Source organism: Haematobia irritans, chromosome 2 (assembly GCF_050003625.1).
Source record: "Haematobia irritans isolate KBUSLIRL chromosome 2, ASM5000362v1, whole genome shotgun sequence".
Taxonomy (NCBI): domain Eukaryota; kingdom Metazoa; phylum Arthropoda; class Insecta; order Diptera; family Muscidae; genus Haematobia; species Haematobia irritans.
The window spans coordinates 189054912-189070351 of NC_134398.1; the positions used below are offsets into that span (position 1 = coordinate 189054912).

At 29.1% G+C, this 15440-nt stretch overlaps 1 protein-coding gene across 1 annotated transcript in view; it reads right to left on the minus strand.

Moving 5' to 3' along the window:
* LOC142225197 (uncharacterized) overlaps positions 1–10580 on the minus strand; it is a 1012757-nt gene extending 1002177 nt beyond the window's left edge. The window contains exon 1 of the mRNA XM_075294976.1: positions 9644–10580. The gene's annotated coding sequence lies outside the window, so the exon portion shown is untranslated. The remainder of the gene's footprint in view (positions 1–9643) is intronic.
* Between the last annotated feature and the right edge of the window lie 4860 nt (positions 10581–15440).

Consider the following 15440-nt stretch of genomic DNA (forward strand, 5'->3'; position numbering starts at 1 on the left):
ACATATATGCTAATCATAATATGTTTGCTGCAACCATAACATGATACGTTTGCGACAACCCAATTATAAACTATAATATGTTTGCTGCAACCATAAATGTTTAGCCCCAAAACCCCAAAAACAACATTTGTGTTGCAAACATAATATGTTTACGATAACCATATGTTATGCAGCAAACATATTAGGTTTGCTGCAACTATAATATGTTATGCAGTAAACATATTATGTTTGCAGCAAAAATAACATGGTTGCTGCAAACATAATATGTTTGCTGCATAACATTACAAACCAATTCTGTTGTAAAAGTGGATACTAACACCTACGAAATAATTTTAAATTAAAATGTCGTTTCTGCACCGATAAGGCAGTTTTGATGTGATTTCTGACCGATAACTACTTCTCATTTTCCCATTTTTTCATACGGGTAGGAGAGAATTTTTGCAATTTATAGATAACAAAAAGAAATATACGCAAGTTTGTCTAAATAAATCAATTTATTTTCATCAACATTTTTATTAAAACAAATTTGTTTATTGTGGTCATATTAATTATGTATTCATTATTTTAGTTCGTAAATGTATTAAGTTGAAATAAATTGATACACGAAAAAGGAGTTGAGAAACAATAACTTTTGAAGTTCATAATATTTTCTTATAAAATTAATTCTACATATTATAATTATTATACTCAAGCTTTCTAGACAAGGAAGACGAAGAGATTTTGATTAGTATAGTCGGTTAGGTAATTGGGACCTATCCAATGGTGGTAGTTTCGTTTTAGAACCCCGAATGGTTTTCGCACAGTGGTCCCGTTGATGTAAATTCAATCGGAAAATATTTTTCAATTTTCCGCTTTCTTAAATACTTTTCTAATGAAATTGAATTTGAATAGTACGCACTAAGACCTATCCAATGGTGGTAGTTTCGTTTTGGAGCCACGAAGGGTTTTGGCACACTTGTCCCTTTTTGTGTTAAACAAAATTTTAATTTTGACGGTTTCCAAATTATTTTTGTGAGAAATTTGTTCGAATTAAGGATACTTAGGTCCGTCTTTAACGAATTCTATCAAATTCCATTTAAAAATTCTGATGGCAAATGTTCGATGTCATGATGGCAAATGTTCGATGGGAGAATTGTAAGGGTTGTAACGACACCAAGCAAATATGGTCCCATTTAAACTTAAACCGCACACTAGATATGCTAGTCTTCTCGAGACGCGAGATATCACTCCTGATATCTGCTATAACGGGTCGCTGCCTGATAAGCGATTTTGCAAAAACTATTGGTGCGAACTATAATGACTATTGTATGAGCTGTCATGATGCGGAGGAAAAGGAATCAATAAAACACATCTTGTGTGAGTGTCCTGCATTTTGTGTAAGGCGTAAGCAAATTTTAGGGGCATATAGCTTCAGATTACTGGCGGACCTGGAAAACGTTAACTTAAGCAGTCTGCTAATGTTTTTGGAACAATCTGGTTGGTTCAACAGAAGAAAATAATCGAGAAGGTTCAACGGTTAAAACTAGAAGTGCCCATATGTAATAGGTACTTTTAGTTATTGTGGTATCACAATGGACTGAATAGTCTAAGTGAGCCTGAATCTTAATCGGGCTGCCACTTTAACCTAACCTAACCTAACCTACATCCATAGAAAAAATAATTTCCCCAGGGATGAAATTTTAAACAAACGAAAATCTCTTTTGTTTTAAAGTATTTTCTTAAATAGCAAATTTTATTTTTTATTTACTTCAAACGAAAAAAAAATTAGCATCAAAAGAAAACTTAGTTTTTCTAAACTTTCGTTTCTCAGGAAAGAACTCTTATTTCAGGATATATATTTGTGTTAAATTTAATTTTTAAAGTGTATCACTACAGGATTTTTTTCACGTAATTTTGGGACCACTTTTTGTACTTTTATATTCTGAAAATTTTTGGGGGTTTTTGAAAAAAGCTTAGACCAATTTAGGGGTTTTTTCTTAAGATTTGGGGGAAGAATCAAAAATCATCTGGCAACACCGGCGTGTTTGCTACTTTTGGGAAAAATCCGTCTGACCAGTTATTTAGTTTTTAAAACACCGAAGAAAATTTTCTGAAAATTTCATTTCTGTAAAATATTTTCCCAAAAACTTTCTCAACATAGAAAATGTTTGCAAAATTTTATTTCTATAGAAAATGTTTGTAAAGTTATATTTCTATAGAAAATTTTGTCTATATGTATTTTTATTGCTAACGAAAATTTCCTCAACATATTATTTCTAACGAAAATATTCTCAAAATTTTATTTCTAAAAAACATGTGCCGATATTTTATTTCTAACGAAAATTCACTCAAAATTGTATTTCTATAGAAAATGTCCTCAAAATTTTATTTCTATAGAAATGTTTCTCAAAATTTTATTTCTAACGAAAATTTTCTCAAAATTTTATTTCTAACGAAAATTTTCTCAAAATTTTATTTCTATAGACAATTTTCTCAAAAATGTATTTATAAAAAAATGCCATCATTTTATTTCTAATGAAAAATTTCTCAAAATTTTATTTCTAACGAAAATTCACTCAAAATTGTATTTCTATAGAAAATTTTCTCATTTTTTTTTTTTCTATAGAAAATTTTCTCAAAATTTTATTTCTAACGAAAATTTTCTCAAAATTTTATTTCTAACGAAAATTATCTCAAAATTTTATTGCTGACGAAAATGTTTTCAAAATTTTATTTCTAAAAAATTTTGCCGAAAATTTTCTCAAAATTTTATTTCTAACGAAAATTTTCTCAATTTTTTTTCTATAGAAAATTTTCTCAAAATTGTATTGCTATAGAATATTTTGTCAACATTGTTATTTCTATCGAACCTTTTGTCAAGATTTTATTTCTATAGAAATGTACCAACATATTATTTCGATAGAAAATTTTATCAAAATTTTATTTCTAACGAATATTTTCTCAAAATTTTATTTTTTTGGAATATTTTGTAAACATTTTTATTTCTATCGAAAATTTTATCACATCTATTTCTATAGAAAATGTTCTCAAAAATTAATTTCTGTAGAAAATTTTCTCAAAAATTAGTTTCTATAGAAAATTTTTGCAAAATTTTATGTCTATAGAAAATTTTGTCTATATGTATTTTTATTGCTAACGAAAATTTTCTCAAAATTTTATTTCTTAGAAAAAATTTTCTCAAAATTTTATGGTTTTAAGCTGAAATCAAAAAAACAACAACAATGATTAAAGAACAAAAACCAACAATAACAAAACAAAACGAATGAAAGAAAGAAGAGGAAGCACGCTCAAAATAAAACCCAGCCAACTTCACTCAAATCGATGATTTGACGGCGGCAAAGGAAAAGAGAGATGTTTGTACGAATTTATTTCGGCATAAGCCGGCTATCAATGTAAAACCTTTTTTCGGAAGGTTCAAGTGTGGTTTATTGTTGGGTTTAATGAACTGCCTGAATTTATTCTGATAATTGGTTGATAGTTTTGCTGCAAGTAGAGGATGCTGATGAGGAATGCGGTAATTCCGAAACGTGCGTCCATCCAACCATCTTGCAGTCTAGAGGGCTTTGCCCAAATAAATTTGACAAACATTATTTTCCTCCGTTGGTTAAGCTACACTTGTAGTTTAGTCAATGTATGGTTTTAAGCTCAAACCAAAAAAACTACAACAAATTATATTTCTATAGAAAATTTTCTCAAAGTTTTTTATAGAAAATTTTCTCAAAATTTTATTTCTAACGAAAATTTTCTCAAAATTTTATCTCTAACGAAAATTTTCTCAAAATTTTATTTCTACACAAATTTTGCCAAAATTTTATTTCTATAGAAAATTTTCTCAAAATTTTATTTCTAAAGAAAATTTTCATATTTTTAAAGAAAATTTTCTCAAAATTTCATTTCTAACAAAAATATTCTCAAAATGTTCTTTCTATAGAAAATTTTCTCAAAATTTTATTTCTATAGAAAAATGTCTTAAAATTTTATTTGTATAAAAAATGTTCTCAAAATTTTATTGCTATAGAAAATGTTCTCTAAATTTGATTTCGATAGAAAAATTTGCTAAAAATTTTACTTTTATAAAAATTTGTTTCAAACTTTTACTTCTATAGAAAATTTTCTTGATGACAAGACACCTCATTTTATAGCCGTGTCCAAATGATATTTCACAATAGGGTGAAACTACTTAGAGAAACTTTGAAACACTAAGAAATGTCATCAGCATTACTGAAATAGAAACTTAAATCCATCTGTAGAAAATCCTATTTGAATGTACTTGGAGGGGGAGGAGTATACGAAAGGGAAGATCAATAATATAGACTTTGGCAAAAAATGAAGATAATCAAGGTAGGTTAACTTGTTTTGGTGTTCCGTCAAAAATTTGGATGGTATTTTGTCTTTATGCAAGTCTGACTTGCTAAACATAGCGCACTACAGCACTGATTTTAGAAATTTACCTTGACAAAAACAATAGTTCTATATTGTCCGAAGGAAACCTATATTTTTCATGGTGTTTCAAACGTAATAACAAAATTAATATATCCTTCATTTTGTGGTGTTTGATATAAAAGAAAGAAAATTAAAAACTTTAAACCATTCATCTTTTTTTTCAGCTGTTTTGAACGTTAGTGACAACGGCAAAGGAAATGGTTTTTAATGCCAAAAGAAAAAGAAGAAAATTGGAGCAATGCCACTGGCACCACATAATTTCTTTTGGCGAAGAGGGTGGTGGCAGCTGCTGCAAAACATAGCAATCTAAGGAGCAATATAAACAGCAACACGAGGAAGCAAATAGCAAACCTGCAACTGTTTGCAGCACCAGCAACAAGAAGCGACGAATGGCGACAATAGCAAAAGCAACAACAATGACGAAGCTAATTTTATGAGAAGCATTTTTAAAATAAGTTAAGAAAAAAAACTAAGAATAATCGCAGCGAAACGAAATAAAAATTTGCTGGAAATACGAAATTATTTCTCTTTTTTTACCAAGAAAAAATCAAGAGACCAACCACCCTCTTATACACCCACAAAAGCACCACAAACAACATGGTATTCTTGATGTTTGCTGCCATACTATACCACTGGCAAAGTAGAAAAAAATGACACAAAAACTTAAGGCAACAAACAAGAAAAATTTCTGAATGAAACGAGAACAGAGTCCGCGTACTTTCATTCTTTTTTGTTAACGTGTGTTTTTTGTTTTTTTTTTTTTTGCTATATGGTTGTCATGCTGTGGAGTACCATCACTATCCAGCTACTTCTGCGCTCTCCCCCCTCACTATGTTATGTTATGCCTTTATAGGATATTTATTATTGGTGATTTTTGATGTTGGATTATTTGGTGGAATGGAATGGAAAGGGGGGAGATATAAGTACTCTTATAACTCAAAAATATAGGGCAAATTCATGTCTAAGAGAAAACTGCCAAGGATGAGGCTAATATAATTCAGGTTTAGATTTGATAGACGAGCAGCTATTAAAACCTTGAATATTACCATTGGCTTTTTAGAGGTAGGTCATGGAAGCTCTGTCGCTTCGGCAAAGAGGGAAGTACATAAAGCCTTGAGGATGAATTATGAGTCGATATTTGGTACACACATCCCTATCCGTATGAAATAAAATACAGCTATTGAAGAGAGTTGGCACTGAAAGCTGCTAGAAGGCAAAGGAGGTGAAAGAAAATTTAGGAAGGCAATTAAAAAACATCAAAAAATGATTGTCATTTACTAATGGACTTGTTTCAAAAGAAAAACAAGCTTTATCCAGTTTATATTTTTTGTTTAATTTAAGGTACACTTTTGATATTTTTAAAATCGAATTTAAGTTTATACTATATTATTTATATCCATAGAAAATTTTGTCAAAATTTTATTTCTATAGAAGATTTTGTCAAAATTGTATTTCTATAGAATATTTTGTCAAAATTTTATTTCTATAGAAAATTTTTTCAAAATTTTATTTCTATAGAACATTTTTTCAAAATTTTATTTCTATAGAAAACTTTCTCAAAATTTTATTTCTATAGAAAATTCTGTCAAAATTTTATTTTATAGAAAATTTTGTCAAAATTTTATTTCTATAAAAAATTTTGTCAAAATTTTATTTCTATAGAAAACTTTCTCAAAATTTTATTTCTATAGAAAAATTTGTCAAAATTTTATTTCTATAGAAAATTTTGTCAAAACTTTATTTCTATAGAAAATTTTGTCGTAATTTTATTTCTACAGAAAATTTTGTCAACATTTTATTTCTATAGAAAATTTTGTCAAAATTTTATTTCTATAGAAAATTTTGTCAAAATTTTATTTCTACAGAAAATTTTGTCAAAATTTTATTTCTATAGAAAATTTTGTCAAAATTTTATTTTATAGAAAATGTTGTCAAAATTTTATTTCGTTAGAAGATTTGGTCAAAATTTTATTTCTAAAGAAAATTTTGTCAAAATTTTATTTCTATAGAAAAATTTGTCAAAATTTTATTTCTATAGAAAATTTTGTCAAGATTTTATTTCTAAAGAAACTTTTGTCAAAATTTTATTTCCATAGAAAATTTTGTCAAAATTTTATTTCTATAGAAAATTTTATTTCTATAGAAAATTTTGTAAAAATTTTATTTCTATAGAAAATTTTGTCAAAATTTTATTTCTATAGAAAATTTTGTCAAAATTTCATTTCTATAGAAAATTTTGTAAAAATTTCATTTCTATAGAAAATTTTGTACAAATTTTTTTCTATAGAAAATTTTGTCAAAATTTTATTTCTATAAAAAATTTTGTCAAAATTTTATTTCTATAGAAAATTTTGTCAAAATTTTATTTCTATAGAAAATTTTGTCAAAATTTTATTTCTATAGAAAACTTTCTCAAAAGTTTATTCCTATTAAAAAATTTTGTCAAAATTTTATTTCTATAGAAAATTTTGTCAAAATTTTATTTCTATAGAAAATTTTGTCAAAATTTTATTTCTATAGAAAACTTTCTCAAAATTTTATTTCTATAGAAAATTTTGTCAAAATGTTATTTCTATAGAAAATTTTGTCAAAATGTTATTTCTATAGAAAATTTTGTCAAAATTTTATTTCTATAGAAAATTTTGTCAAAATTTTATTTCTATAGAAAATTTTGTCAAAATTTTATTTCTATAGAAAATTTTGTCAAAATTTTATTTCTATAGAAAATTTTGTCAAAATTTTATTTCTATAGAAAACTTTCGCAAAATCTTAATTCTATAGAAAATTCTGTCAAAATTTTATTTCTATAGAAAATTTTGTCAAAATTTTATTTCTATAGAAAATTTTGTCAAAATTTTATTTCTATAGAATATTTTGTCAAAATTTTATTTCTATAGAAAATTTTGTCAAAATTTCATTTCTATAGAAAAATTTGTCAAAATTTCATTTCTATAGAAAAATTTGTCAAAATCTTATTTCTATAGAAAATTTTGTCAAAATTTTATTTCTATAGAAAATTTTGTCAAAATTTAATTTCTATAGAAAATTTTATGTCTATAGAAAACTTTCTCAAAAGTTTATTTCTATAAAAAATTTTGTCAATATTTTATTTCTATAGAAAATTTTGTCAACATTTTATTTCTATAGAAAATTTTGTCAAAATTTTATTTCTACAGAAAATTTTGTAAAAATTTCATTTCTATAGAAAATTTTGTACAAATTTTTTTCTATAGAAAATTTTGTCAAAGTTTTATTTCTATAAAAAATTTTGTCAAAATTTTATTTCTATAGAAAATTTTGTCAAAATTTTATTTCTATAGAAAACTTTCTCAAAAGTTTATTCCTATTAAAAAATTTTGTCAAAATGTTATTTCTATAGAAAATTTTGTCAAAATTTTATTTCTATAGAAAATTTTGTCAAAATTTTATTTCTATAGAAAACTTTCTCAAAATTTTATTTCTATAGAAAATTTTGTCAAAATTTTATTTCTATAGAAAACTTTCTCAAAATGTTATTTCTATAGAAAATTTTGTCAAAATGTTATTTCTATAGAAAATTTTGTCAAAATTTTATTTCTATAGAAAATTTTGTTAAAATTTTATTTCTATAGAAAATTTTGTCAAAATTTTATTTCTACAGAAAATTTTGTCAAAATTTTATTTCTATAGAAAACTTTCTCAAAATCTTAATTCTATAGAAAATTCTGTCAAAATTTTATTTCTATAGAAAATTTTGTCAAAATTTTATTTCTATAGAAAATTTTGTCAAAATTTTATTTCTATAGAAAATTTTGTCAAAATTTTATTTCTATAGAATATTTTGTCAAAATATTATTTCTATAGAAAATTTTGTCAAAATTTCATTTCTATAGAAAAATTTGTCAAAATTTCATTTCTATAGAAAAATTTGTCAAAATCTTATTTCTATAGAAAATTTTGTCAAAATTTTATTTCTATAGAAAATTTTGTTAAAATTTTATTTCTATAGAAAATTTTATGTCTATAGAAAACTTTCTCAAAAGTTTATTTCTATAAAAAATTTTGTCAATATTTTATTTCTATAGAAAATTTTGTCAACATTTTATTTCTATAAAAAATTTTGTCAAAATTTTATTTCTATAGAAAATTTTGTCAACATTTTATTTCTACAGAAAATTTTGTCAAAATTTTATTTCCATAGAAAATTTTGTCAAAATTTTATTTCTATAGAAAATTTTGTCAAAATTTTATATCTATAAAAAATTTTGTCAAAATTTTATTTCTATAGAAAATTTTGTCAAAATTTTATTTCTATAGAAAATTTTGTCAAAATTTTATTTCTATAGAAAATTTTATCAATATTTTATTTTTATAGAAAATTTTGTCAAAATTTTGTTTCTATAGAAAATTTTGTAAAAATTTTGTTTCTATAGAATCAAAAGCTAAGACATAAATACATTCTACCTAAGACATAAATATATTCGTTATTAATAAATAATAATAAGGTATCTTGGAATGTTTATTGGCTAAAATAGCCAAACGTCTGATATTGATATTAAAAAGTGTCATAAAATTGCTTAGTGAACTTAAAGATGTGTGTAATCGGAAATTCAAAAAAAGAAAAAACGTGAAATAGGATCACTCAATAATCTGGCCCTTGCTCGAGTAAACAAAGCAAATTTTTCGAAATGTGGTCCATATTCTATCTTAAATTCTTTTTGTTGTTTAATTTCTTTTCGGTCAAAAATGTCTTAAAATATTGAATTATAACTTTTTATATGAAAAATTTTCATTTTGCGAATTCGCAAACCAGAACAGTAGCGTCCAATTTATAGCCAGCGTATAGACTTTTCGAATTTAAGCATTTAACCGAATGTAAAGACCACTTTTTAAATTTTCATTATCATGTATATTGGATTTAGTACCCATCACACATAATCATCACAAAAGTGTACAATACATACATACATACATGGACCCTGAGAGGCTTTAGCCAACTTTCGACTCTGTTCATAGGTGAAAGTCTCGAATCCCGGCCGAAAGCCGTCCAGCTACATGCCAATTTTCACGAGTCGATATCTCGATAAAATTTTTACTTCATTTTCCCTTTAAAATGTCTTCTCCTCAATTTTTTTTTTTACAACTTTTGCTAAAGTACATTTGTCATAGTGCCACTTTCTTCAAAGTGCACGCTGACAATATCCAATTATTCAAAACTTACCTTGTAGACCTCAAATTTGTCTATTGTTGGCAACTCTAAATGCTGCAAAATGCAACACAAAACAAAATCATCCGACGTCGACGTAGCAGCGGTACATCATCACCGGCAACAGAGCAGCAGCATTCAGAGAAATAGAAAAATTCAAGAGAGACCGGCGCGATATCCAAGAATAACATTAGTTAAATGAATTGGAATTTATTGGCGGTAAATTTTAATATCTATAATTTTATATTCGAATTGGTTTTGAGAGTATAAAAAACCAACAAACACTATATCTGGCTGTTAACGCAAACGATGGCTTCAAATTAGTAATCGAAGATGTTCATTTCGGAGCAACACACACATACACAAAACAACGTCTATGACTAAATAATTCATTTATTTCCACTAATTAAAATCCATAAAATTCATGCAAATTCACTTTAGTATAATCACTTGTAATATGTTTGTTAAATCTATTGTAAAACGAATCTACGATTCAAACGAAAGAACACATGTATTTTGACAGTTATTTTACTATTGTACTGTCGACGTCTACGTTTACTGCGGCTGGGAAATAATGGCAAATATGTTTGTTGTTGCTTTTATTATGCCCACACGAATTACTGGTCAAAAGAACCCGTGAAACCGATGGCAGCAGTAGCAGCTGACCTCTCTCTTTTGTTGACGTCGACTGCAAACGAACCGTTATACGAAAAGCACAATAGAGAGTCATCGATGATAACACAGCATGTAAACAGAGATTTTTTTAGTGCAAAGATAAATATTTATTGCGATATTTCATTCTTTTTATATGTAATTGGCTTTGTGCTATCGTTATTCACATAATAAAAGAGTTTTTGAGAGAATAATTCCGTAATATTTGTAGAAATCACAACGATAACACGAGACCCGTAGATTTTGCCGACACTTGCCGCCTTGCACAACTTGTTTAACTGTCAGCTTGAATTTTCTCATGGATTAGAGATGTCCAATTGGAGTTGTAATAGAGTTGCCAGGTTAGAAAGCGGACAAAGGATATAAAATGGTAATACATGCTCAATAAATCTGCAATTTAGAAAATTGCTTGTAATCAACACAATTTTAAATGTTTGATCAAAGTATTAGCTTAGAATTATTATTTATTGAGATTTTAAAGGGTGATTTGTTAAGAGCTTGATAACTTTTTTTTTAAAAAAAACGCATAAAATTTGCAAAATCTCATCGGTTCTTTATTTGAAACGTTAGATTGGTCCATGACATTTACTTTTTGAAGATAATTTCATTTAAATGTTGACCGCGGCTGCGTCTTAGGTGGTCCATTCGGAAAGTCCAATTTTGGGCAACTTTTTCGAGCATTTCGGCCGGAATAGCCCGAATTTCTTCGGAAATGTTGTCTTCCAAAGCTGGAATAGTTGCTGGCTTATTTCTGTAGACTTTAGACTTGACGTAGCCCCACAAAAAATAGTCTAAAGGCGTCAAATCGCATGATCTTGGTGGCCAACTTACCGGTCCATTTCTTGAGATGAATTGTTCTCCGAAGTTTTCCCTCAAAATGGCCATAGAATCGCGAGCTGTGTGGCATGTAGCGCCATCTTGTTGAAACCACATGTCAACCAAGTTCAGTTCTTCCATTTTTGGCAACAAAAAGTTTGTTAGCATCGAACGATAGCGATCGCCATTCACCGTAACGTTGCGTCCAACAGCATCTTTGAAAAAATACGGTCCAATGATTCCACCAGCGTACAAACCACACCAAACAGTGCATTTTTCGGGATGCATGGGCAGTTCTTGAACGGCTTCTGGTTGCTCTTCACTCCAAATGCGGTAATTTTGCTTATTTACGTAGCCATTCAACCAGAAATGAGCCTCATCGCTGAACAAAATTTGTCGATAAAAAAGCGGATTTTCTGCCAACTTTTCTAGGGCCCATTCACTGAAAATTCGACGTTGTGGCTCGTTAGTAAGTCTATTCATGATGAAATGTCAAAGCATACTGAGCATCTTTCTCTTTGACACCATGTCTGAAATCCCACGTGATCTGTCAAATACTAATGCATGAAAATCCTAACCTCAAAAGAATCACCCTTTAGTTATAATACAACCATGATCTAAATAAAATAAAACACATGTATTTAATAGTAGTAGTTTCTAAAATGTCCTCAAATACGAAATTATTTGAAAAGTCGGCATTTACAATTTTTGCTATAAATTTACCCTATACGAATACGTATCCTTTCGCTGTTATGAATCAATTCTTAATGCGCTTTACAGACTATCAGTTATTCCGGACGGAATGTCGGTGTTTGTAAAGAATCTTACAGTGTGTCGGATCGATACGACTTGTCGGCGATGACTAAATAATCGGTAAATGTGTTATCGATCCCATAAACATGCAGCAGTATCGATTATGCCTTCGGACTTAACTTATAATGTGCACAATATATGGGATATGTTCGACACGAGCACTGTCGTCCGGAATAACTGATAGTCTGTAAAGCGCATAATGGCTAATTGTCCGCCGCCGTATTTATATCGGTTTAACCGTCAAGCCGCCGCCGTCGGAGACAACAATTTAGTGTCAGCCGCCGCCGACAAAAATGGGTCGGCTTCATTCTCTGTTGTAGTGTTTTCTTTCCTATCCTCCGGGAGAATATTCGTTAAATTATACTTGATTTGAATATAATTTGTCACTTTTCTCATTCAACCTGCCATAAGCGCCATCTGAAGAATTTCCCTAACAATAAAGGAAAAATCAGATAATCACATTTTCATAGCATATTTTTAGGCTTAAAATGAATACGAAGTTTTACTATTTGTTACAAGATGGCGCCACTACCACCACACATTATCGATTGCAGACATAAATACCCGTATTAAAAACAACAGTTAATCGAATGAATTTATATGAGAAAAATATGTTTAAAGTTCAATTTAATTTTGATGTATTTGAATAATATATGAGAATAAGCTCGATTAGTAGTTGAGGGTTATATTGGCTTATTTGCTACAATCGGGTGATACGCCTAAGGGTGATCCATCTGTTTTGTCCACTTTTGAACTGTATTCCAAATGATTACATTTTTAACTCAACCCTTCTGTTTATAAGTTGTCAATAATGAAAAGTGAATTCTCATAAAAGAATGGATTGCATTCACAAAAATCAATTTTTTTTAATATTGGACCCGTGGTAGGCATTTTTCATTGATATAATGAAAAACTTGTAAAGGGTGATTCTTTTGAGGTTAGGATTTTCATGCATTAGTATTTGACAGATCACGTGGGATTTCAGACATGGTGTCAAAGAGAAAGATGCTCAGTATGCTTTGACATTTCATCATGAATAGACTTACGATCTGCCACAACGTCGAATTTTCAGTGAATGGGCCCTAGAAAAGTTGGCAGAAAATCCGCTTTTTTATCGACAAATTTTGTTCAGCGATGAGGCTCATTTCTGGTTGAATGGCTACGTAAATAAGCAAAATTGCCGCATTTGGAGTGAAGAGCAACCAGAAGCCGTTCAAGAACTGCCCATGCATCCCGAAAAATGCACTGTTTGGTGTGGTTTGTACGCTGGTGGAATCATTGGACCGTATTTTTTCAAAGATGCTGTTGGACGCAACGTTACGGTGAATGGCGATCGCTATCGTTCGATGCTAACAAACTTTTTTTGCCAAAAATGGAAGGACTGAACTTGGTTGACATGTGGTTTCAACAAGATGGCGCTACATGCCACACAGCTCGCGATTCTATGGCCATTTTGAGGGAAAACTTCGGAGAACAATTCATCTCAAGAAATGGACCGGTAAGTTGGCCACCAAGATCATGCGATTTGACGCCTTTAGACTATTTTTTGTGGGGCTACGTCAAGTCTAAAGTCTACAGAAATAAGCCAGCAACTATTCCAGCTTTGGAAGACAACATTTCCGAAGAAATTCGGGCTATTCCGGCCGAAATGCTCGAAAAAGTTGCCCAAAATTGGACTTTCCGAATGGACCACCTAAGACGCAGCCGCGGTCAACATTTAAATGAAATTATCTTCAAAAAGTAAATGTCATGGACCAATCTAACGTTTCAAATAAATAACCGATGAGATTTTGCAAATTTTATGCGTTTTTTTTTTTAAAAAAAGTTATCAAGCTCTTAACAAATCACCCTTTATTAACACAATGAAAATGAACGTTGATATTACGAATTGTTTCGTTGTTTAGTAAAAATAGTAACGAAAATTTTTGTTATATTTACGAATTAATTATGTATGTGACACAACTGCTCGTACACACATAACACAACGGTGATAGAAAAAAATGATAAAAATTCCAGTCACCCATCACATATGTAGTTTTAAAGGATTCGAGATCAACGACAATGATAGAAAATTTTAAAAATTTTTTCCTAAAAAATTAATTGATACAATTACCTTTTTAATCCCACTCGGAAGACTAAGTCAATTAAAAAAGTGATAGAATTTTTGTTTTTTTTTTTTTAATTTTTAAGTAAAAAATTATTTCAAACGATAATTTTTTAATAAAACTAAAAACACTAACTCAGTTTTATTATTGAAATTAATTGAGTTTCGCAATCAACATGAATTAAATTTTTAATTAAATCAATTAAAAAACTAATTGAAATTTGAAAATTAAATCAATTAATTTTTTAATCAAGTATTTTTTGATGTTCAATTAAAACTGTGATTGATACTATCATTGTTGATGGTTGATGAATTTCAATTAAAAATTAATTGAATCAATTAATTTCGTGATTGAAGACAAAAAATATATTTGTTTGTGTTTTAGACTATTCAGTCCATTGTGATACCACAGTGGTGAACTTCTGTCTTATCACTGAGTGCTGTTCGATTCCATGTTTAGCTCAATAACAAGTGATCTCGGTTTTATAGCCGGGTCCGAACGGCGTTGCATATTACGTTGAAACCACTTTGAGAAACTTTCAGAACACTCAGAAATGCAACAAGCACTACTGAGAGGGGATAACCCACCGCTGCAAATACTTTTTGATGTTTGCTCGAAAGTGGGTTTGAACCCACGACCCTTTGTATGAAAGGCTGACATGCTAAGCATTGCAACACACTGGCTACCCCTTATTGGCTTAGCGTTTGATCAAAACAGTAATTGTATAAATTAATTTTTTAATTGAAAAAATTTTCAACTTTAATTAACTTTTTAATTGGAAATATTTTTTTCTGTGTAGAATCAGTTTCTATGTATGCCTAGCCGTAATTCAACAAAAATTTTTAATCGACTGCCTTATCCCTTTAAATTGAAGGGAAAAATTTCTTTTCCGAGGAACGAATCTTTGGAAAATCAATGTTTTCTTTGGACGCTACAAAACTTTCTTTAAAATCAAATAAAAAGATTAGAGACAAGCGTTGCGACCATATATATTCTATATATATTCTGGGCGGTGGAGAAATTTTGAGTCGATCTAAGCGTGTCCGTCCGTCCGTCTGTTGAAATCACGCTAACTTCCGAACGAAACAAGCTATCCACTTGGCACAAGTAGTTATTATTGATGTAGGTCGGATGGTATTGCATATGGGCCATATCGGACCATTTTTACGTATAGCCGCCATATAAACCGAACCCCAGATTTGGCTTGCGGAGCCTCTTAGAGAAGCAAAATTATTTGATCTGATTGAAATTTAGTACGTGGTGTTAGTATATGACCTCTAACACCCATGTAAAAATTTGTCCATATCGGTCCATAATTATATATAGCCCCCATATAAACCGATCCCCAGATTTGATCTCCGGACCCTATTGGAGGGGTAAAATTCATCCGATCCGGTTGAAATTTT